Genomic DNA, 25,325 nt, shown 5'->3' with positions numbered 1-25,325 from the left:
AAAGTTGTTTCTTCTGTTCATACCGATTTGCGAGTGGTAATTTGCTGTTTAAAAACGATGGAAATGCTGTTGTGGTAGAATTTGTTTAGCATACTTGAAGGATGATTGGAAAAATCTATTATCTTGTTGGTTATACCTATTAATCACAATTTCATGGTTAAAAAGAGAACAAGAAATTCATTTGTTGTATTACATGTGGTTAAAATAATTTCATGTACAACGAGAGATATATTCGAAGCATGCATGTAATGTATTACTGTGGTAATGTGGAAAAGAGATAAAGAACTGAAGCTATAGCTGTGATACGAGAGAAGAAACGGAGCTGGCTGTGTGTAATAATGTTAATATTGTTGTGCAGGCTAGGTTTTTTTTCCTTGTTCGTGTGGAAGGAACTAAGATTCTGGATTACGATGGATTCTCCCCGGATGGAGATGGAGCCTGAGCCCGGACTGAACTTTGCCGAGGAACTTACTCTTCTTCCTCGACGGGGACTTCGAAGTGGTAACACACAAACCACAAACGAAAGAGAAAAAGAACTAGACTAAGAATTTTTTGACATGACGAATGACCAAAGACAAAAAGACAATTTGTCTTTGGTCAACAACATTGAGCTCAAAGGGACTATTTTTGGGGTTATTTTTTGGTTGCCGGCTTATTCTTATTATTGTTATTGTTATTATTACCATTTCTACTGTCAATGTGGAATTTGTGTCTTGTTTATTTCATTTTTGTGCAAAATAATTGTCAGGCTCAGGAGAGACTCGGAGGCAGACCGTCACTAAAGTTCACAATTTATTTACACACAGACACCAGGTGCGGATATATACAGGTGAGGGGGCACAGGAAGAGGGTCTCCGGGGAACACAGGCACAGGAAGGGAACGGGCTATGTACACAATCCTTCACTGAAGCTCAGGTTAGCTCGGACTCCGGCTTTTAGCTCACCACACGGCGGTCCTCAGGCTGGCGAGAAATCTGGCACAGGGAGGAAGAACAGGTGAGTTGCGGCACGAAAGAAACTCGGGAAAAAGCTCAGACTTGCAATGACACTGACGAGTGTTACACAATAATCCAGCGAAGAAGCACTCTCAGCAGCCGCCTTAAGAAGTGAGCGTGGTGATGATATGATTGCTTGCAGGTGTCCGAGCCAGGGGCTGGAGCCGTCATGACTCCGCCCCGGTAGAGCGCAGTGTGCGGGAGGGGAGAGAGAGACACAACACAACAAAAACACTTGTAGCCATACAGAGTAAGCCGAGAGGGCACAGGGTCATGACAATAATAATCGTTGCTGCTCAAATTCCTGTCTCCAGCCATTTCATTCCGTATTCGCCTCGCTTTCTATTGTAACCCTGCCGAACCTACTAACTGGTCCGTAGCTTGGCTGTCCTAAACTATTTTAAATGAGTCAGTGGTTACAATAAGGTATGTCCTGTCCTCAAAAATGGCGGCGCACAGTAGAGCAGCGGCTACTCACGCTCCCAGAAAACCCGTCTATTCCAGTGTTTTTAATGTTTGTAATGCTGATTCTGACTTTGCCCGCTGTAAGCGAGTAGCATATAACCGCACAGAACTTCTGAGCTTAAGGCACAGTTCGACTACAACAACAGTAGACCACAGACTCAGAGCTATGCTTGGCAGACTGCAGCTGCTACGGTCTTGGAGGAGAGAGCGCAGTGGATAACGGGCAAAAGGAAGCGCTGTGAGCGGAGGCAGAAGAGGGGAAAGCACAGTGGTGTGCTGGAGAGGCTAAAGGCTAAGGCTAGCAGGCTGCTGATTCCGTCCTTATTCCTGGCCAATGTCTGATCTCTAGACAACAAGCTGGACCTTCTGCGAATGAGAATGGGTGTTTCGGAGGAGATGAGGAACTGTTCCATACTCTGTCTTACAGAAACATGGCTAAAAGACAACATGCCTTCCAGATCTACGGCTGGCAGCTCATCCGGGCCGACCGCAACATATTATCGGGGAAAGCTCGACGAGGCTTATGCGTTGGTTGGTGCACGAACTGTGTGGTGATAAACAGCCACTGTTCTGAGGATGTGGAACTTATGACTGTGAAATGTCGCCCATTCTATTCACCTCGTCATTTTTAAGTGATGTTTGTCATAGCAGCCTACATAGCACCGCATGCTAATGCTAACAATGCATTGAAGGAGCTACACAATCAGCTCCCTTCAGAATAAGCACCCGGAAGCTTTTTACGCAGTGGCTGGGGATTTTAACCATGTAAACATGACAGACATCTTGCCAAGTCTTGATGCATTCTCATCATTCTCATGATGCATTTTGGTCAGTGATTGTTGATCAATGGTCATGGGAATTTGCATAATTATGATTAAGGAACTGACCTCACAGCCCATTGTTCCTTCAGTGGGCTGGTTTCAGTCATTATGCAAATGTACTGTTTATAAGGTTTGGGGAAACCTGCAGTCAGCTGAGACTGAAGAAGTCACTTGGATGAGTGACGAAACGTTTCTCCCACAAAACACTACGTCCAGATGAACAGATTCAACTTTTGGAGACATCTTGCCAAGGTTTCACCAGCATGTCACCATACCAACACGGGGAAATAACACGCTGGACCGTGTTTATACCAATATGCGAGACGCATACAGAGCAGTACCCCGCCCCCACCTCGGCCTCCCTGACCACATCTGCATTATGCTGGTCCCTGCCTACCATCCCCCACTACGACGCTCCAGACCCACTCTGAAAACCATCACTGTGTGGCCCAATGACGGAGACTCTGTACTGCAGGACTGCTTTGAATGCACAGACTGGCAGGTCTTCAGGGATGCTGTGGTGTATAAGGAGAAGCTGGATTTGGAGGAGTATACATCTGCTGTCCTCGGCTACATCAGCAAGTGTGCGGAGGATGTTACCACCACCAAGTCTGTGATGTGCTACCCAAACCAGAAACCCTAGCTGAATGCAGGAGTCCGTGCCCTGCTGAAAGCCAGGGACACCGCCTAAGGTCTGGTTACGCAAAGAAACTCTCCGAAAACCTGCCGGCCCAGATAACATCCCCGGGTGGGTTTTGAGGAACTGCGCTGATCAGCTCTCTGAGGTCCTGACAGACATCTTTAACTCCTCCCAGGCAGCTGTCCCCACCTGTATGAAGACCGCCACCATCATCCCAGTCCCCAAGAGTTCTACTGTGACAGGTCTAAATGACTATTGGCCAGTAGCCCTCATGCTGATTGTCACAAAATGCTTTGAGAGGCTGATTATGGCCCACATCAAAGCCACCATCAGTGTCACTTCAGACCCACACCAGTACGCCTACTGGAAGAATCGATCCACAGAAGATGCCATCTCTTCTGTGGTTCACACCACCCTCACCCACCTGGAGCAGAAGAATTCCTACGTCCATCTGCTCTTCGTGGACTTCTCATCCGCTTTTAACGCAATGATCCCACAGACACTTGTCGACAAATTACTGACTCTGGCACTGAGCTCCTCTCTTTGTAACTGGGTTCTGGACTTTCTGACCAACAGACCGGAGTCTGTGAGGATCCACAATGTCTCCTCATCTTCCATAGTCCTCAGCACTAGCTCCCCTTAGAGCTGTGTGCTAAGTCCCCTCCTGTTCATGCTGCTTACATACGACTGCTCACCCAACCACCCTGGCTGTCATATTGTAAAGTTTGAGGACGACACAGCTGTGGTTGGTTGCATCACAAACAATGAGACCGGCTACAGGAAGGAGGTGGAACACTTGGAGGACTGGTGCAGGAAAAACAATCTCTGTTTGAATGAGAAGAAGACTAAGGAGATGATTGTGGACTTCAGGAGAGGAAGACACACACACACCTGCACGTCGGAGGTTCTGCAGTCGAAGTAGTACCCAGCTACAAGTACCTGGGTATGTACCTAGATAGCAACGTCACCTGGAAAAACAACACTTCCAGCCTGATCAGGAAGGCTCACCAGAGGCTCTACTTCCTGAGGAGGTTGAGGCGTGCGGGACTTGAGAGCTCAGTCCTCATCTCCTTTTACAGATGTGCGGTGGAGAGTGTTCTGTGCTCTGGCATCAATGTGTGGCACAGAAACAGCAGAGAGGAAAGCTCTACAGAGGGTGGTGAAGGCTGCTCAGAGAGTGGTCAGAGGCAGCCTCCCAACCATCACATACATATACACCTCCAGATGCAGGAAGAGGGCCACCTGTATCATGAAGGACCCCACTTATCCAGCACACCCACTCTTTGTCCTGCTCCCCTCAGGCAGGAGGCTGAGGAGCATTAAATGCAAAACAACCAGACTGAGAAACAGCTTCATCCCAGAAGCTGTGAGACTTCTCAATACATAAATGGACAGGAACTGCTATTGTAGCACCTTAATCACTACTGACACTACTGACACTGTCACTTTATCAGTGCTGGCATCATGCTCTTTGCTGCTAAAAGTATTTATTTATACCCATATTTATACCTACACTCTATACCCATACTCCATACTGGTACTCAGGTTGTTGCACTCTACTTATTGCATTATTTATCGTGTTTATTTTATTACTTGTTATTCTGTTTGTGTAAAAAAACAAAAACAAAACTATTATTTATTACTTAAAAAATAATTCTGTATCTTTATTATCTGCATTATTTTGTTTCTTTTCGCTCCGGGACCGTGTGTACATAATTTCGTTCCACCTCATGTTAACATGTGATGTGAATGACAATAAAGCTCCTTGAACCTTGAACCTTGAAGAGTCAGCTGAATGGGAAGAAAAAGATGCGGGCAATCAATACCCATACCCTGCCGGTCGTCTGATACTCTGCTGGGATAATAAGCTATCCAAAGGAGAAGATAGAAGCCACTGACATCAAGACAAAGAAGCTCCTGACCATGCATGGAGGGTTTTACCCCAAATCCAGCACCCTGAGACTGTACGCTAAGTGGAAGGAAGGAGGCCAAGGACTAGTGAGCATCAAATCCACTATGTAGGATGATGGTTTATTCTCCTGCTTTCTATTTTTCTGGTATATCTCTTTAAGCAGCTGTCCAAGGCTGTGAGTCTTTGCTTGGCAGTTTCCAAGGCCTCAGGTATGGACAGCTTGGACAGGAGAGAAGAATGGAATGAGAGATCATGACAAAGGATGATATAGAAATAAAAGGGTAGATTAGAAATCGGACGGAGGTTGTTAAAGTTGTTAGGTTCCAAGGAAGGTTTTTTTCAGTATAGGAGTGACTGAAGCAATCTTGAATAAGGAAGGAACGAAGAGTGAATGATAACAGAGAAGAGTGGGAGTAAGGAAGAGAGGCAAGATTTACATATGAACTCAGAAATATCTAATATATAAGAAGCATGAAAGGTGGAAAAAGGCTCAAAATGGAGAAAAGGTTCTGAGGAGGTGGTGGACACAACATTCAAACTTAGTTGCTGGTGAATGTTATTAATTTTCAAATGAAGAACAGCATCAAGGAGTTACAGGTGTCAGAAGAATAGAAGTGTGGTGGTAACGCGTTGGGGGGCTGAAGAATTTTGTTGAGAAGCGAAAACAGAGTCCTGGAGTTACCCTCATAAGAACTGATCATATCAGAGTAGAAGCTTTGTTTGGCCTGGATGATGGAGTCTTTATACTGGAGTACATGACTTACTTAGACTTAGATCCTCCTGCGCCGCTCTGCGCATCTGGTGACAAGAGAACGCCATCGAACTCGGTCCATCGTGGCGGTTGCTGCTTCATCCCATGACAGTTCGACCGAGCGTAAATCTTCAAGGAACGTACTCCTCCACGTTAGTTTTGGGTCTTCCTCGCCGTCTCTTTCCATTTCTCGGGTTCCACAGGACTGCGACGCGGGCAGGTCTCGGGTCCGGTAGCCGAAGGATGTGACTGGCAAATCTGAACCGACGCTTGGTGACTTGGATGTGGAGCATCTCTAACTCCCACATGGCGATATACTTCCTCGTTGGTAACGTGATCCCGATATGTGATATTAAGCAGCCGTCGAAGGCAATGCTGTTGGAAGACGTCGAGATGGCGGTTGATCTTTGCAGTCGATTTCCAAGTCTCCGCTGCGTACAGTCCCATCGGTATAACAATGGTCTTCAGGAGCCGCAACTTGGCTCATAAGGGCAGTGCGGTGGTCGTCCATATAGGTCGTAGTCGTTGAAAGGCTGCCTATGCTTTCCCAATTTGTCACTTGACGTTATGCTCCGCGTCCCTGTCACTGCTGAGAGTGCAACCCAGGTACACGAACCTGTCCACCTCTTCTAGCTGCTGCTGCTGATTCACAGTGACCGCTATGTTTGATGGTGCAGTGTAACCAACTCGCATTAATCTTTGACTTCTCACCGCTAGTGCCCCTAGTGCTGACCAGCTCAAGAATACATTGACCCACATCTTAGACGATGTGGAGGAGAAAGAGCCAAGCCGGCTGGAGTGACAAACAGGCAGGCTAATGTTAGCTCAAACAGTTAAGCTAGTACAGCTCACTGGGAAGTAGATGTCAGAGTTTATTTAGCTGGATTAGCAGATGTTAAGGTTAAACTTTATACAAATCAATCCCTGGAAGAGATTGTTCTGGTCCTGAAGTGTGGATGTCCTTGTTCATAAAACTCTGCAATCAAAATAATAAAAAATGTACTGGTGAGTAGCAGCAGCCAGGCGCGCCAGCGTTCACCCAACTCGATCCATCATCCTTCACAAAATGTGTGAAAGACAAATCGATTTGAAGCAATTCTTGTAAGCCAGACAGATGGATAGAGAGAGATAAGGGGTTGGGGTTGTTCGCTTTTGTCTTCTGTATGTTTAGCAGTTCTGAAGATTGGATCTAAGAGCTTCACAGTTGAAAATTCCAGCAGAGATGCTAGAGGGGGAACTGCAGTCCAACCTGTTAACCTGTGAATTTCTGGCTTTTCATCTGCTCATTTTTGCCGTGTTAGATAGTTAATTCAGAAGGATTTTGGTTTGCATCATATTTCCACTGAATGCCCAACTGATTTCCTGTTGGGTGATTATCATCAACTCAGAACAAGGGGATAACTGCATCTTTGAATCCAGTTGTCATCATCCATTCTCCAACTTCTCCTCACAACAAAATCAGCTTTTGCTCGGAGTAGGTTACTTATAATTATAAGTATTGTTTAATTGATTTGATTATTGTTTTATTTGTTTAATATTTGATCTTGCTTTTGCTCTTGCTAAATTGCTTTAATAAAATTTCCTGCAATTGAAGTACAAATTGTGGACATTCACTGTGTAACCCTTTGTGAAACAATAAAGGCAGAAGTCTGAATATTATTTTTTATTAGTGCAAACAGCTCTTACATGTTTCCCTAGCCATAATATTAAAAAAATTCTTTCCTTGGAGCCTGCTGTCCAGACTACTAAAATCATAGAAGTAACAAGTGCCCCGTTTGGGGCAGCTATTGTTAACTGGTGGGACTGACACAATATGACCTATAAGTTGACTCCGATTTTTAACGTCAGGGTAAGCAGGCAAGACACCTGGATGATTTCGAGGTAGTAAGTACTGGGCGAGAACATTGGGTCTGTCAGGAGTTTTCCTGTATTGCAACTCAGGTCAGAATAAAAACGCTCAGACAGGTTTAACGTGTACACGGGTGAGACTCAGGGAGACTCGCGCCCTGCAGTAAAAAAAAAAACAACCTTTATTCAGAGAGCACATACAGGAAGAGAGAAAATAGAACCGTGCTGCGTGCAGGCTTCCTGTGGAGCACAGAGTGTAACTTCCCCATTTAAGCTGAATACTGAAAGAGCAAACACATTTAGATAAACGTACTTTTAAGCATAACATAATAAAAATCACAAAATCCTAAAAAATCTCTTAACATTCCCTCCTGTTGTACATATGTATATGTACATAGTAACCACTAACAGTGTATCAGCCTACGGCCACTTGTAAACATTATTAGCCAAGACATCATAAAATAGTGGGTTTCGTGAGTATGTTATATCCAAGTGTCTATCTCATTATCACCTTCTTCATTCTGTGACAGGGTGATGCAAGCATGAATTGAAGCAGTTACCATTTTTGATACCATGTTCTTCAAACATGGTATGACACATGAAGTGAAAAGACACAATAACAGTATTATAACACCAACAAAAACAAGTCCTTTGATCAGCACGGACTTCCAAGAGCCGCTTAAAAGCCACGTAAGCCAGTCTTCTGTGTTTGTGGCATAGTCTCGTTGTTGTGCATCCCGAAGTTGTCTGAGTGTTTTCAGAGCATCAGTCAAGTTCGGTGAGTGCACATTATCTGGAATGTATGTGCAACATGTGTTGTTAAAGAGGACACCTTTCTCCTTTCTCTGCGAGAATCATGTCCAATGCTACCCTGTGTTGCATTACTGCAATGCGCAGAGCGTCAATTTCCTGATCCCGTTCGTCGTTGAATTTACATGAAGCATTCAGAACCTTTTGTCTTTCAGTCCAAAGTTTAAATTCCTCTGGGATATCGGAACCCCATATGGAATCATGCTGCTTGAGGTCTGGGGTGCTTCGTCTTTTCCTTGTTGTTGACGTTGATGTTGACGTGGCGTCCATGGTTATCTTGAAAGTGTGGTCAGATATGAAAATGGGAGCGCACTGACCTGTCCAATTCCCAGGAAGGATAAAATAGGCTCGTTGGCCACAGATCCAGGCCATCCCTTGCACCCAGAAGGTGCCATTTGAGATGTTGCTGCTCTTCACGGGCCCTCCAGGAGCGTGTGTCTGTACTGCTTTGCAGTTGGTGGTGTTTCCCATTGGCGTGGATCCGTTCTCTTGGCGGTAGCATAGGCTGTGGCTCAAATTCCCATTGTTTCCAAGAAAGACTGGGAATGATTTAGCCTTACTTCTGTGCTTCACTTTCAGGTCAACCCAGAACCATTCGTCACATGTGCCATTTCGTAGTCCTATCTGGAGAGGTTCCTCATGGTTGACCACGATTCCCAGGAATTGATACCCAAGGCTGGCGTAGCTTGCGGCACACTTTGCTTGAATTATGTCCATTGCCTTCGCGTACAAGGTGGCGTACTGTGTCGTTGGGGGCATATAGGAGCAAACATAGCAGTCTTTCCTGGGTGTGCTGTCATGTATATATCGATACCATGCGTTATTCATCCATGGATGAATGTGGTCTTGTGTCATGTCATGAAGGTGTGAGTTGTCATGTGTCCATCTTGTCTGCAGGTGGTGTTGTTCATCTTCTTTCTTTCGGGTGAGTGTTAATAAACTCACCAGGAGTGCAATATTAGCCACTAGGAGGACGAGTGTCTTCATGATGACCAGACACACCTGTGACCTCTGATGAGTAGACTACCGGCAAGAAGAAGAAGGCGGGGTGTACCCGATCAGCCCTCCCTCCACCAATAGACCACCAGGAGTTAGGGGTGTCAGCGTCTAAACGTTTAGGTTGTCACTCACTTTTTTGCAGTGGCTTTGATGGATCCAGGACGGTCTTTCTGCTATTTTGCAGGCAGTTGGTGTGGTGAGTAGCACTTGATAAGGACCTTCCCACCTTGGTGAACTCCAATTTTTCCTTCACTGCAAAAAACGATTTTCAAGAAAGTAAAAAAACCCTTGTTTATGGACATTTTTTCTTATTTTTTGTCTAAAAAGAAAATATATTCTTAACAAGCAAGTTTTGCACAAGAAAATAAATCTTATTCTAGGAAAATATGTCTAACTTTTCCTTAAAAGGATATTTCAGCTCATCTTGAGCTTTATTTACCAGTTACAAGGTATGAAAACGGTTCGGTTGAAATTCCAGAATAAAAACAAGATTATTTTTCTCATTTCAAGAGTAAGGCCACTTAAACAGCTGCTCAGTTTAAGAAATGTATTTATTGACATTAAAGTGTAATAAAACTGCTGTCAAGTTTGACACAACACGGGCACACACTGTCTGGATCATGCTGTATTGCGTTTTGCTCAATCACTGCATCTTCTCCTGAGTTCAATCTGGTGTCTACAGCCGCATCCATTGTTTGCTGGCTTGTTGGCTGGTTTTCGACCACTGGATCAGTCCTGTAGGCCCACATGTTACTCAGACCTCTCACCAAAGATGAGGGTTCCCTCCTAGAACTGCAATTGAGATTAATTGACTAGTTAAAGATATTAATTACAAGCTACACTGATAATTTCTAAATAATTCTATTCTGCATTTGATAATTTACTCTAAAATATGTATGTTTTCAGACTGAGTTTAATAAATTGTTACTAATTTAATGCTGATTGATATTTGGCAGCTTAACTGTCGTTTAAAAGCTTTAAAAATCCTCAAAAACCTAAACCTGGAAAACTAAACTTGGAAAATGTTGCAAAAACCTTACAATCTGGAGCAAGGAGCATGAGACATGAAAACCTCGGGGGGGGGGGGACGACACAGATGACAGAGGAGAAAATGCAGACGATCCGACAAAGAACGGAGGGAAGCACACACTAAATATACACACACACAGGGAAACGAGGAGTTGGCAGACAGGTACGAAACACAGCTGACACTAATCAGATGAGAAGAGACCCGGGGGAAGTGCAACAGAATACACGGATGCAGGGCATGGGACTATCAAAGTAAAACAGGAATAAACATGAACATCAAACCAGGGACACTTGACTCAAGACAAGGGAGGCACGGAGAACATCTAAACACTGGAAATAATTAACAAATTACCAGGAAACTAACTGAAACAATGAATATTAATAAACACAAACAACCAAGGAGACTCTGGACCATGCCCATCGGTTTATTTAAAACAAAAGTTTAAAAAAAAAAATGCTGTTTTCTCTATTAGGAGAAATTAAACACTCAGAAAGTCTTTATAAATAGATAGCATTGTTGTGGATCATAAGGAATTAGCATTAACATATCTACTGTTAAGCTGTAAAAACAAGTAGGAATCTAACATGAATACTTTATATGATTATTTAAAAAGATATCAAAGTATATAGTCAGTCTCACCTTACAGATTTTTGTGTCATAGTCGATCCACTGCATCGTCCATTGCCAAGGTGGTCAGAGTGTTCGACGAATGTGATACCAAAATGAATTGTAAACACGATATTCTTTGACACATCCATCTATGCCACAAACTACACGGAAATCTGGACTATGGCTATGTGCAGAATTAATATGACTCAGTAAGGATTTGAGGGTCAGACCCACAAAAACGAAGCAGATAACACAGCGCCAAATCATTTTGTTTCACTGGTCTGTGAACCGTTTTTCCCATAATGCCAAGATGACCAGGACTATTCCATTAAGGGGTAGGAATGGCTATCCTAATTCGCTGCCTTATAACAGCTGTAGTAAGTAATACTACCGACATGTCAGTATTTACTGAATATAATCTAACCAAATAGTCAAATCTTTAAATATATAGAATTTTATAGATATAAAAGAGCGAACTAAACCATTTCTGTACACAACCCCATACTTCTGAGTTGGTACAGTCCAGCTTCGTGCCTCTAGCTTCGTGCCTCAAATTTGGATTGCAGGATTAGTAATATTTTGGGGTACAGTGGTATGGTGTGAAGAAATTAAGGCACGCTATGGAGAAACTGGACGAAATAACAATTGCCACCCTGAAAGGTATGTGACTGTTTTGTTTTTTATATGTTTTGTGTTCTGCTATGTTGCATGTTAAGTCGCTAGCATGGCAGGCTATACTCGGTTGTTAGCTTAGCTTGTGCGGTTAGCTTAGTTGCATTAGCATATTTAAATATGCTAGTGCTATTACACTACGTACATGGGTATTTTTGAAAACTGAGATTTTCCGTTTTCGTTTTAAAAAATAATCCCGTCCACAAATAAACGCAGAAATGAAGGAAAACGCTGCTAGGAGCATGCCAAAGCAACAGGTGGCGATATATTCCCAACCGTGTAGAAATGTTGGCCAATCAGAAGTCTAGAAGCCTCGGTGGGAAATAGCAAACAAAGATGGGGCATGGAAGCAGAACCCAGTCCTATGTGTGGCGAGACAGTAACTATATGTAAGCATTTAAACACTGCAGAGAGTACAATTAACAGTAACAGTATTGTAGAAATTAATTTCACCGAAACAATAACGGGGGGGGCACAGTGTGACGTCAAAAAAGGCGCACACCTTTGACGCTGCGTCTTCTCCGTTTTTCTCGTCCACACCTAAATGCAAAAACTGAGTTTTTGAAAATATCCACTCTGGCAGGCGTTTTTAGAAATCTCCGTTTTCAGTGACCGAAAACGCCGTTTACGTGTGGATGAAAGGTGCAAACGCATACAAAAATCAGCTTTTTCAAAAAATACCCGGGTAGGTGTGGACGTAGCGTCTGTGAATTTATTCAACAAGTGTGCAAAATGCCATAATTTAATGCCAGTTTTACAGAAATTGTGGGAGTTTCAAATTTCCATTAGTAAAGTTATTTCATTATATACTTTAGCACAGGAAGTTATAAAAAGAGACATTTATATGTATACACTTATATAATTGATGTATCACAAATATAATACTTTTTCCAGTCAATGGGAGGAAGGTAATTTAGAACCTGTGGAACAGTCAGGAGGGAATATAATGGAATAGAGTATTGTTTTTAAATGGTAAATATTAAATTATGTTTCTTGTGTATCCTGTGTGTTACCCAAGCAAAGCTGTCAGCTGGCTTGCACATGAGGATAATGCAATGTAGTGATAATTGGAAACTCCTATTGCAGAAGCAAATGTTGGAGAAGACCTGCTCTCATCACTGTCACGAGATGACATCAAAGATCTGTTTCCTGGTCCTGAACATTTCCTCAGGCGTCGGGCTCTATGGCTTGCAGTGCACAAATGTGAAAAAGTAAGTTCTGTCCTATCGCTGTGTGACAAAAGTGTGAACACACCAGCTTGTTTTATGCAGTTTCAAGTAATTCCACCAATACTCACTTAGCAGATAGACAGTAGAATCTTCTTTAGCTTTGGTTTAAATCAAGTGGCCTACACATTTATTAAATATACATATTTTTTTATTGTTCAACACTTTTCCTGATATTTTGTTGTACTTTCTTTCATGTTTAGAGACCTAGTTCTTGTGCAATTTTATGTGAAATTAGCCCTATGTACACTGTATTTTAGAACAAGACTGCTGCTGAAAAAACGCTAACAACTACTGGAGATGGTCTATGTGTATATATTGTTGAATTTTGCAGTTACTCATGTTTTCATTTTATATATTTTACTGTGGAGTCAGTCAAATATTCTTAAAGTTCAGATCCCCATAACATGTTGATGTTAAGAAAACCTACAAAAGAAGTTGATCTATTTTAAACTGGAATGCAACTCAAAAATTGTGTTTCTTACGGTCTTGTTCTAATCCTCTTTTTTTTTTTCTGTCATGTAAACTTCAGAAGACCCTGAAGGCTACCTGCGTCAGCGACCCCTGGCTTGTCCAGTTCTGCTTGTCTCTGAAGGCAACTGCATGATAGCTGTTGGAAGCACACCGGTGAGCACTTTTGACCGGAAGGATCTTAATGAGGGACTGCTCTATCTGATGGCATATTACTATGCCCTCCACCTCACATATCCAAAGTGCATTTCCACGCTGCTGTCTGTCTTGCAAACTGAAATACTCAAAGACTCCATCCATGACTGAGATTCAACCCCCTCTTACAGGAAGGCTCTTGGTGAGTGGAAGTCATTCATTGAGTGAGTCTCTCAGATGACAGACTCCATCTGCCTTGTTTATCAGACTCAGTGTTAGTCAGTGAGGTTTTTTTTTTTTCTCTAGAAAAGTTGTTCAAATGGAAAACACGTTTGTTTGTGTGGTCGTTAAACTTGTTCTTCTAAAATGTTATGTAATATAGGATTTGAAATAGTGATTGTTTTAAGCTTCAGCAAAATTTATTTTTGATACCAGCCATGAGTGTGTTATACTGTTATTATTTATGTTAAGAGTATCTGGAATATGCACTTCTTGTATTGGCCATGTTACACAGTACCCTGCTGAAATGTATAATTTTAGACATGATTCTCCTGGAACAGACCTCAGTGAGTTACTGACCCATTGCAGTGTCAATAAAGCGCAAAAACTAAGAGTGCTTTTGATGTCTTAATTTAAGATAAATTCCCTTATTTTTAGTAGCTTTTTGAAGAGATGGTGTCTTATTCTCAGGAATTTTGGCTGATTATTGTTCTCAGAGTCGAAACATAATTCTTATAGTTAGCTCAATCAAGAAAGAAACAATTCAGTTTTAAGAAAATTTGTCCTATAGTAAGGTGTTTTTTTTTTTTTACGTGAAAAATCTAAATTAAGGTGTAGAATCTTAAAGTAAGCAAATAATTCTTGAAAACAGCTTGTTCAAGAAAGCATAATACTCATTTTAGGTACAGATTTTCTAAATATCAAAGTGTCTTTTACTTATAATAAGTCACATTTTCTTGAATTAAGCATACATTTTAGACAATTTTGTCTAGTTAAAAGGCATATGTCAGTTAGGATAATTTGCTAGTTTTAAGAATTCTAGTCAAGCAACTTTTGCTTACCCCATTGGCAGATTTTTTTTGCTCAAAACAAGACAATTTTGTCAGATTTAAGAATATTTGGCTTGTTTCAAGTATAGCTGTTTTTGCAGTGTTTGGAGTACTTTGATCAGGATCCAATCACCTGGTTTCAACCTGCAAGACACTGGAGAGATGTCACTCGGCAGTTGGTTGTTTAGAACAATCTCTTTATTTTCAAGTAATTTAGTCATCCATTCGGCTAGTGTAGTTTCTCTTATTGACTTATCTATAGGCTCACTTGTAATTGGTAGTGGAAATGGTCTACCGTGAATGATTTCAAAAGGTGTGAGTTTCTGAGAACTTTGTGTCAGCCTCATCCACATTTTTACCAGGCCTATACACTCAGGCCATGGTCTCCCTGTTTCTTCCATGCATTTTCTCAGTCTCTGTTTTATTGTGCCGTTAGTTCTTTCCACTAGTCCGGCACTTTGGGGGTGGTAAGCACAGTGGTGTTTGATGCTGAATCCTAGTGCTTCAGAGACCTTACTGATTACTTCATTAACAAAATGTGTCCCATTGTCTGCTCAATCTTATCAGAGTGGGGATGCCATATGTTGGAATGAAATGGTTGCACAACCATTTTGCTACTGAGATGGCGTCTGCTTTTTTTACTGGATAGATTTCTGGCCATTTTGAGATCACGTCTATGATCACTAGAGCGTATTTTGAGCCTTGGCATTCATTTAGCTCAATAAAATCCATGTGGATCGTATGAAAAGGATGAGGTGGTGTGCATTATGTTTTTGGCAAATCATGCATGTTCTGACAAATTTCCGAAATTTTATCTACCACTCCTACCCCCCCCCTCCTGTTGACAATAATGCTGCTGATTTGTGTAGGGACTTTGGTAGTATTGGTTTGCCATTACAAGTCATCAAACCACTTTCTAGCTGTGCTCCACCTTTTAACCACCTCTTTTGTTCTCTAGTTGGTGCGGCTTTCTGTTCGTTTATGAGCACATCAAGTGGTATTTGCATTGAGGAGTCAGACATTAATGTGTCTATAGTTTGTTGTGCTGCTGCTTTTGCTGCTTGATCTGCAAAGTTATTGCCTTTAGTGACCTCTGAGTAGCCTTTCTGGTGTGCAGCACATTTACATAATGCTAACTGTTTTGGCAATATCAACACTTCCAACAGTGCCTTCAAAAGATTTCCATGTTGCAGTTGGGTTAGGGGAACAGGCACGTATGACAGCTGTGAGTTCTGCACTCTGTGCAGAGTGTGAGGAAGTTAGTGCTTTTGCTTCTAAAATTGTGTCTACTGTGGTCACCGCATAACCTACACAGTTCCGCCCAAGGCTACTTTTGGACGCTGAACCGTCTACAAAGATGTTAACGAAACCAGCCTGTGGGGTGCTGTGAAGGTCAGCGCGTGATACAGCATACAGCAATTCTGATGTGTGACAGTGTAAGCAAGATGCCCACATAGGAAAGTTGTCTGGCATGTGTCAAACGTCTGAGTTAGGAAAAACCTTGCATTGCTTACAGTTCATAGCTCACAGCTCTAAAACTAGGCATCAACAAATCATATGCCCAAATCATTATGTGTCACTGTGATCCACAAGTATGATCACAAATTTGTTTTCCAAACTTACTAAGCAAACAAACAAAAACAAAACAAATTGCCTATGGCATCAAGGTTTTGCGTTCATATTAATTGAGTGTAAGCTGCTTTCTTCACTGCAAGCATTTATTACAATAAGGTTTAATTCATGCATCTTATCACTGAGTTCTAAATTCAAACTATCTCCTCTGACCCTTTCCAAAAATAATTTCACATATAACAATTTGAGTATGTGTTGTCTGTTCATTAATATAGTTGTCAATTATTTCTGTCATTATTTTGCCTTCTTTTGTTTATGACATGGCGGACATCTCTAAACAATCATGAGCTCAGCCTTCAATTTCAACCCAATTATACCCTGTATCCTCGCACTCGCACTTTCCCAATTAATCTATGCTTTTGACGCTGTACTCAAGGTTCCAGGTTGAGAGAAATCCACCTGTACTGACACACTAAAGCATACAATTAATATCATTATCATTACTTTTCCTAAAACATTCATTCGCTTCATCTTCTTAGAGTTTAACTCGTCTGTTTCTCTCTGTGATCTGTCTTGACACACCACAGGCACACATATTTCCTGTTTCTGCAGACTAATTGAACTCTTGTTTTTCTTTGTATTCATAGTCTATAAACCCTCTTTAATTCTACTAAATCTTGATCTAAAACCAACACCTGTATGTCACGCTCACACTTCTAAATAGAGCCCTTTCAGACATCAGGAATCATCACACACACTGCCTTTTCTCTCAAACTTCTACTTGTTCACTCACTCTACTATGAACCTTTGTAGTGTTATTATTACTTATTTTTTTTTATTATTTTTGTACAAATCACACCCAATCACTCAAAACCTACTACTCACAGCATTCACACAGTTAAAATCACTCAAAATATGCTTCCATACGAGTATTTCAGACATGCTTTTCAAGATATATAGAGGTCACTCACTGTACATCCACAGTAATGAATTCAAACTCTATTTATACAATTGTAGTGAGCAAAACCAGCATCTCCATGCGCGTCACCGCTCCTCATTAGCTTGGTAGTGTCCACATATTTATTTAATTCAGCTTCTCAATCTTGTAGCTTTAGCTGTTGTATACAGGGTTTGGCTCATTAGTTGTTAGTATAGGTTTGCGCTTCACCTTAACAAAGTCTCATCTAAGATGACAGGTTTACAAGCAGGTCAAGTGTCTCTATGCACCTGATTAGTGTAGTTAATTCCTTATTTTCTTCATCTCCTATATCATTGTACTGAGTTTGAGCAAACCTTAAGCTTGAATCAGACTACTTTTAACAATCTTCCACCTCACATCATAACTGACTGAGGTGCCTCTTCTTATTAATAGTATGTCATTATTAATGTTATCATTGTGTTGTTTTTCCTTTTTTATAACAGCAATAGTATATTACAATACACTACTTTACTACTAATATACAATAGTATATTAGTTTATATTTTATTATGTATCCATCACGGGTCTGTGTGAATCTGCAGCTTCACACCTTCCCAAGCTGGAGACATTTTCCTTGGCTGAACAATGACACAGCCTTAATATGCCTTATGCATCTCTCTTTTTTATTTGATATATTTTCGTGTGAATTATCTGGTTTCATGCATTCTATTCATTCTAGGCACGGTCGTCATGCCAACTATGTTTCATTGTTAATACCAGTTTACAGGTTGTTAACCTTCCTATTATCTCCTATTATCATGTTGAATACACTAGATAAGCTCTACTTTAATTTAAGTTAACCTTAATTTAAACTTTTGTTTATTCCACTTCATTCCTCTTTCCATGCTTTAAAATACAACTCTTGTGTACGCTTTGTTTTCTTTTTAGCTTCCTTTTCAGTATTTATTTCTGCTTGGAGGGTTCAGTCAATGCGGAGGGGCTACATTTTCCCTCCCATGTGGGGGGTTTAGTTTGTTTAGGATTCCTCCATCTACATGCACTAATTTGTCCGGCGCCTGGACATTTTTCTCTAACCACTGCTCGTCAGCAGTGAGTTTTGAAGCTTCGTTACCCATTTTAATCCTCTACAACTACACAACTGCGGCACCTTCTCTGGCACGAGAATCGAGAGAGGTAGTTGACACGGCCTTCTACTTTCAAGCTATTCTTGAAAGCGGTGTCATCTTTATGTGATGAAACACGACCTGTTTTTCTCTTTTCACCAGTACTTGGGTGGCCAACAGCAAACAAAACAGTGGAATAGTTCAGCCTCCTTATTGTGCTGTAAAATCAACTTATTCCACCAACAAAAATAAAACAACAACAATACCTTTTCAACGCGTACTACGTTTTACGGACGAGGTTTATCTAAAAATGCTTCCAGCCCCTTTTCCAGGCGAGCCTTTACTTTTAGGAATGCTACCAACCCCTCTGGGCGAGCCTAAACGTTTTACGCGAGGTGTCTCAGAGTGTTAATATTCACCTGGTTGCTTTTTTTTTTTTTTTTTTTTTTTTAAACCTGTCCCGTTTGGTTCTTTTGCCATCAGAATTATTGTCTAAAGGCGAAGAAAGATGCCCAACGGATTTACTTTACCAAATGGACCATCCCAGCCTTGCCGTAATGGTCCATCTGATTCACCTTTTATTGTTTATTTTATTTTCACTTGCTGAATACGGGACAGACTTGACTGGTGGAAAGAAAGGGGAGAAAGAAAGAGGGAAAGAAAAACAAAAAAAACCTGAGAAGAGGGATGGGGAAAAAGGGCAAAAAACAAAAACCAACAGAATAAACAGACAAAAAAAAAAATACATATCGATCACCTGGATCACCTGTTGAGAAAGAAAAAAGAAAGCAAGCAGAAGAAGACAAGAGTAATAAACAAGATCACATCACAATGATATATGGGAATATGACAGTAAATACTAAATATTAAACATTATGGTGCAGCACGTGAGATCGACAGCGCAGTGTGTGCTTTGAGGTAGGAGCTCAAAAGGGTGTAGTTTGTGTGTGTGAGCACCCGTGTGTACACCTGTGAGCATGAACGTGCTTGTTTTTAAAAGGTTCCTTCATGTAATGATCTGCTAGAGGGTGTGGGGGGCCACTGCCCCGACCTCCAGGGCATGAAGCAGGTATGGAGGAGATCAAAACTCCAGACATCCAGAGGCCCCCAGAACACAAGAGACCAAGGAAGACCAACAGAGGGGCAGCCGCGCCACTATCCCAGAAAGAGCTGAGGAGAGTCCCAGATGAGGGGTCACTCAGCAGCCGGTTATTCACCTGGTTGCTGATTCACTGCCGGTCTCTCAGGTCTACCTCATCGACCCCCACCGTCATGGACCACTTTTAAGAACGCTGGCCAGAACCCGAATTCACGTCTCTGGACTTTATCCTGTACCTGGACAGGAGCTGTCGACAGACTTCAGCGCGGGCTTCTCACGACGTCAGGACTCGATGAGGTTTTCCTGTGGGGTCACACAAAAGTGCTGTGTCCCATCCGGCTCGAAGGACCAAGAAATGTCAGGAGTTTTCCTGTATTGCAACTCAGGTCAGAATAAAAACGCTCAGACAGGTTTAACGTGTACACGGGTGAGACTCAGGGAGACTCGCACCCTGCAGTAAAAAAAAACAGCCTTTATTCAGAGAGCACATACAGGAAGAGAGAAAATAGAACTGCAGGCTTCCTGTGGAGCACAGAGTGTAACTTCCCCATTTAAGCTGAATACTGAAAGAGCAAACACATTTAGATAAACGTACTTTTAAGCATAACATAATAAAAATCCCCAAATCCTAAAAAATCTCTTAACAGGGTCCATTGTCTGCATGCCAGAAAATAGCTCCAAATTCAGCCCTTCAACTGTGCACCAACCTCTTGAGACTGCTTCATGACTGTTTGTCTCCACTCGAAACCATGAGTGCAGTGACCATTGCTACACTGCCCAATCCAAGATTCAAGGCTGTGAGGTTCTGCGGTCTACGGTGTAAACTTTAGGACATCCTCAGGTCTCAGGAAAAAAGCTGTCAGGTCTCAGGTCTCAGACAAAATGCTGTCAGCTGACATAAAAAGTGTAAGGGGGCATGTTCGTGGTCACGTCCAGTGTGTGTGTGTGTGTGTGTGTGTGTGTGTGTGTGGGAAGGGGGTGACGATACAGCCACTCCATCTGAAGTCACTGCTGCACAGACTCTAGCTCCAAAAGTGCAACAACAGCACCACCTGGAGGAAGCTTCTCTCTGTCTGATAGCTTGTCTTCTTAGACCTGAGACCTGACGGCTTTTTGTTTGAGACCTGAAATTTTTTTTGTCTGAGACCTGAGCCCTGACGGCTTTTTTCTTGAGACCTGAGGATGTCCTGAATTGTACACTGTAGCGGTCATATCAATGGTCAAGCTGGAATGAAACGTCCTAGTGCAGAATGCGCCACTATTATTGGAGGTGAACCAGGCCAAATGACTGTCCCTGCTGCCCCTCCACCTCCTTACAGCGAGTGCCAGTAGCCAGTCCTGCAGCCCAATCGGGTACAAGTTGTGTTGACCTGAAGTGCATAACACATTGACGAGATTCCAGCATATTTTTAGAATGTCTAAATAAACAGATTCAGCCCTCGCACAGTGGAACAAATTCTCTTCTTAAATGAAAACCAACAGGATGACCTTAAATGCATTGTTTGTTTACTTTACAAGTTCACAAGCATTTTCCCTTTCCAGTTCATAATCAATTCTACCCCAAGTCAAAAACCTACACAAGAAAATTTGGCCATTATAATATTATTTTTCTTTTTTTATATATAATATTATTTTTCAACATACCAGTCCAGCTGGTCAGTGGTTATTTACATAAATTAGATAGACAGATAGAACTTTAATAATCCCTCGGGTAGGTTCCTCTAGGAAATTCAGTATAAATATGTTATCTGTTGTATGTATATGAATTTTTTTATGTGTTAAATTTACCAACATCAAGAAGTCACAAGGACAGGGAGACCACGCTGTGGCACATGTTTAAACAAGGAAAGTTTATTGATATCTATCCATCCACTCTCTTCTACTTATCATTATCAGGGCCGCGAGGTATTAAACAAATAGACACAACATATTTTTAGCCAAAAAAAACATATTCAAAGCACCACAACGGTAGCCCAGTATCAGACAGAATTGTAAAATCTACTCTTTAAAGTGGGGATTCAAGCTTCTCTTCATATTTTTGACCACCAGATGCCACCAAAGAGGACTGTGTTGAAAAGCTTCTGTCATGGGCTGGGTCTTTTGACCAAGCATTTTGAATTTCATGCCTTTTAAAGACATGAAATTCAAAATGCTCTTGTTTAAAATACAAACAACAACACAAAAAGACAAAAAAGGTAATCTGTTGTATTTAACGCCATGTTTCCATGTTACTTGTGCCCAGATTTTTAAATGTCTAATTCTAGACATTATGATTATGCTCAGGATTTTCTGAGTCTGTTGTGGTCAGTGCTATCCTCTGTGCTGCTGCATGCTGGGGCAGCAGGTTGAGGGTTGCAGATGCCAAAGGACTCAATAAACTGATCCGCAAGGCCAGGAATGTTGTGGGGATGGAGCTGGACTCCTTTAGGGTGGTGTCTGAGAGGTGGATGTTGTCCAAGATTGTCATAACCCGACGGTTTGCTCAGGGAAAGGACTCAAAAGCAGACTCACTGTTGAACAGCTCAGAAAAACTTTATTTAAGCCGAGGAGCCACAACAAGAGGGGAAGGCTTCGAAAGGGAATAGTGAGGGGCAAGCTGTCGACAGCTGCGGGAAATAAAGAGAGGAACCAACAACCGTGGAGGGTCTGCGAGGAGACGAAGGAACAATAATTAACATCAGGGCAGGAATTATTGACTGGAGAGAATGGCTGAAGACAGTAACTGTCCTTACTTAATAGGCCAGATACAGAGAGCTCTGAGGAGGGGCCATCAGGGGGAGTCGAGGCAGGCCGGGGGCAGGCAACCAGGCAGGAGAAGCAGCTGAGGATCACCAGAACAGGTAGGTGAAAACACTCCAAGCGGTACAAGCCACGTCGACCTCTGCATACAGAGAGAAGCGGGTTACACCAAGGAAAAACAAGATCATAAGTTTAAGAGAGCTAGAGACCAAGTTACTGCCGGATGGCACATAATGAACTGGTGAGGCATGGTAGACTGCTCAGGGTTTAAGAAACCCTCCTGCTGATTGCATGCGAACGAGGTCCAGTTGAGGTGTGGAAGGCTCTACCTCCAAGGGGAGGAGAGGGGACCACAGATGGAAACCCCCAGGCATGCCCATGGACCATGACAAAGATAAAGACAATACCTCCCACCCACTCCATGATGTGCTGGCTAGTCACAGGAGCACGTTAGATTACTGAGAGACTGAGATTACCAAAAAGCACCACTGAACGACACAGGAAGTCATTCCTGCCCGTGGCCATCTCCCTGTACAACTCCTTCATCTAACACACTGTAAACACTGCAATAGTTACACCCTTTTGCACACGCTCTAAATAGCAAATGACAAAGTTCACAGGTTAGAGTCAAATGTCAAACATATATATTCCACCTCTGTAATATTCTTGACCTGATCGATTTGTATATATTAAAGCTGTAACCACAGTTCCTTAGGGATTAATAAAGTATTCTGATTGTGATAGTTCACCCAGTTTAGGTTAGTCTTTAGTTTCGTATAGGTTCGCTTTGCCCTTTGTTTTGTGTTTTTACCCCCAGCTATATTAAACTGCTCACTTTTTGTTCAAATCAAGTTACGTTCCACGCTTTGTTTTCTCTGCATTTGGCTCCTCTATGGTCTGCCAGGGTAGACCATGACAGTAATGAAGGCTTTTTTCAATACAAGCTTCAGTGCTTCAGAAAGCTTCATTTGGCCGTGACTACCAAATATGATCTAAAATATGCATTTATGCTGAAAATGGTGTGATATGAAAAATTCTTGGCTAGGATTAATGATAATATGGAGGGTTTTGACAAATCATGGGATGTATTTTTGGCTTTGATGGATTTTATTTTGGCAGTGCAATTATGTTATGTTTGTTGTGTTGTATGTGTCATGGTCCCCGTGCCTGCTCGGCTGGCCCTGTGTGGCTACATGCGTTGTTTTTGTCTCTCTCCTCTCTCTTCTCTCTCTCTCTACTCGCTGCCTGGGCGGAGCTCATAGTGGGCTCCCGCTCCTGGCCTTCACCACCTGTAGGCAATCACCTGTGGCTCCTCACCTTGTTTGCTCTCGCTACTTAAGGCAGTGACTGAGAGCACCTCGCCGCTGGACTATTGAGTAACGCTCGTCAGTGCTACTTTAGCCTCAGCCAGTTTTTGAGCTCTCTTCGTGAAAGTTTTCCGTGTTAACTCTTGTTCTCTGTATACAGATTTCTCGTGCTTGGTTTGGAAATCTGGACACCTAAGCCTGTTCGTGAGTGCCGTAGTGAGAGTGGCGTGTGTGAGGAAAGGACCTTTCCAAGCGTGCCGCCCTGCCCGAGTGGGGTGGAGTAAGAGAGGACACTTTCCCCGATTCTTCCCTGTACCCCTGGGAACCCTGGCCCCCTTCTCCTTCACCAGTGTATAGTGCACCAGGAGTGTGTAAATAAAACCTGTTTTCTGTGATTTCAGTCTGCGCCGAGTCCTCCCTGCTCCCTCGTGACAGTATGTTTGTTTAGGCACTCAATAACGGAATAACTTAAGAATTTGATTTTATTGTCCCTTTTTTGTGTGTGTTCAAGTTTCAAGTTTTATTGTCATGTACAGATAAACAGTGTAGCCACATTTATCCATAATGAACTTCTTTGGCTCGTGCTCCTCAGCTTTACATGAGCATATAGAGAGTGTGCAGTTATATACAGAAGAAAATAACAGAAAATAACAGAAAATAGCAGTGGTAGTCATAATACTGTTACTACTAATAATAATACTAGTACTACTACTACTAATAATAATAACAATAAAAAGGAGAGGGAAAAAGTATTAAATATTAGAGAATTTAGTTGGTATTTACATTTAAGACAAGTTGGTATTTACAAGTTTGTGCAAGAGTATTGCAGGTTGTACAAAGCTGTGCTGTGAGCATTTAAGTAGCATTTGTTGAAGTGACAGTGTGCAGAGTCCTGTAATTGTAGTGAGTGTGTAGTGGTGTGTATGGGATGTCAGCAGTTCAAAGGCCTGATGGCTTGTGGGTAAAAACTGTCCCTGTGTCTGGTGGTGCAGGTCTGGATGCTCCTGAACCGCCTGCAGGAAGGCAGGAGTGTGAAGAGTCTGTGGCTGGGGTGGCTGGGATCAGAGAGGATCCGCTGCGTCTTCCTCATGCAGCGCTGGCTGTAGAGATCCTGCACGGCTGGCAGTTCAGTCCTGGTGATGCACTGTGCTGATCTCACCACCCTCTGCAGAGGGTGTGACCAACATGGTGTGACCAGCTCAGATCCTCGCTGATGTTCGTATTGATATTTAGTAACTATGCAAATGTGAATTTGTTTTGTTAAATGTTAAAAACAAATAAATACTTCAATTACAAAGAAATAAAAATAAAAATTTCATAGGTTTTGTGTTAAAACATCCTTTTAATGTTGAGAGAAAACACTGGCTTCTAGGTAACAAAAATGTAGCTATTATAAATGATAAATGATGTTGCAGTTCTGCTAAAGTTGGCAAGCAAGTAGCTTTAGCAATTAGTTCCAATGAAAAACACATAACATATAGCTAACAAACAACAAGCATGTTCTTATCTATTATGTCGAGCCAGCAGGTCAGGTTAAAGTTAACTGTTGGTATTTACTGTTAAATATGCTCAAACACAACTTTGAAATAAGAAACTGTCCAGTTCATTCAGAATGAGTCAATAAACTGACAAGGGCTTAAATGTAACAGATTTTAATTTATATGTTCCAGTACTAAAACCACAGTGTGTTAAACACAAAGTCATGTTCCTGCTCCCCCCTCCCCCTGTGGTTGTGGCCCTTAGAAACCACACAGACTGGCCTGCAACCCAGCAAAACGTCCTATTTTGCGGCCTCTTTTTAAATGTCATAATGTTGCATGAACAAGCAGTTTATAATTCATCAGTTATTTGTGGTTGATATTATGTGTTTTCCAGATCTAACATCCATTAATATAATGCACAAGGTAATTTAATTTAGAAGTGCGAATAATATATAGTTTTATCCTGCCTTTTAAAAGTGCATCACAAACCCCAGTGTTTGTCAATATAATAATACTAATACCAATAACAATAATAATAATAATAATACTAATAATAATAATAATAAGTCATTAGAGCGCCTAACGTATGTTGCTAACTAAAAACGGTCCATTGGAGTGAACGGAGCGAGTCAGCACTGAGGACCACTGCAG

The 25,325-nt window shown here is 41.9% G+C and overlaps 2 long non-coding RNA genes across 2 annotated transcripts; one reads left to right on the top strand and one right to left on the bottom strand.

Moving 5' to 3' along the window:
• Positions 1 to 780: 780 nt before the first annotated feature.
• LOC112847961 (uncharacterized) lies at positions 781 to 1,814 on the bottom strand. The gene is made up of 2 exons (XR_003221798.1): positions 1,054 to 1,814; positions 781 to 974 (listed from the first exon to the last, which is right to left on the bottom strand). It is a non-coding gene; the product is annotated as an uncharacterized LOC112847961 (long non-coding RNA).
• Positions 1,815 to 11,392: 9,578 nt separating this feature from the next.
• On the top strand, positions 11,393 to 13,968 carry LOC100701486 (uncharacterized). The gene is made up of 3 exons (XR_003221501.1): positions 11,393 to 11,540; positions 12,639 to 12,763; positions 13,311 to 13,968. It is a non-coding gene; the product is annotated as an uncharacterized LOC100701486 (long non-coding RNA).
• The last annotated feature ends 11,357 nt before the right edge of the window (positions 13,969 to 25,325 follow it).

This window comes from Oreochromis niloticus, linkage group LG9 (genome assembly GCF_001858045.2).
Source record: "Oreochromis niloticus isolate F11D_XX linkage group LG9, O_niloticus_UMD_NMBU, whole genome shotgun sequence".
Classification (NCBI taxonomy): domain Eukaryota; kingdom Metazoa; phylum Chordata; class Actinopteri; order Cichliformes; family Cichlidae; genus Oreochromis; species Oreochromis niloticus.
This window is presented reverse-complemented; position numbering and strand designations above follow the sequence as displayed.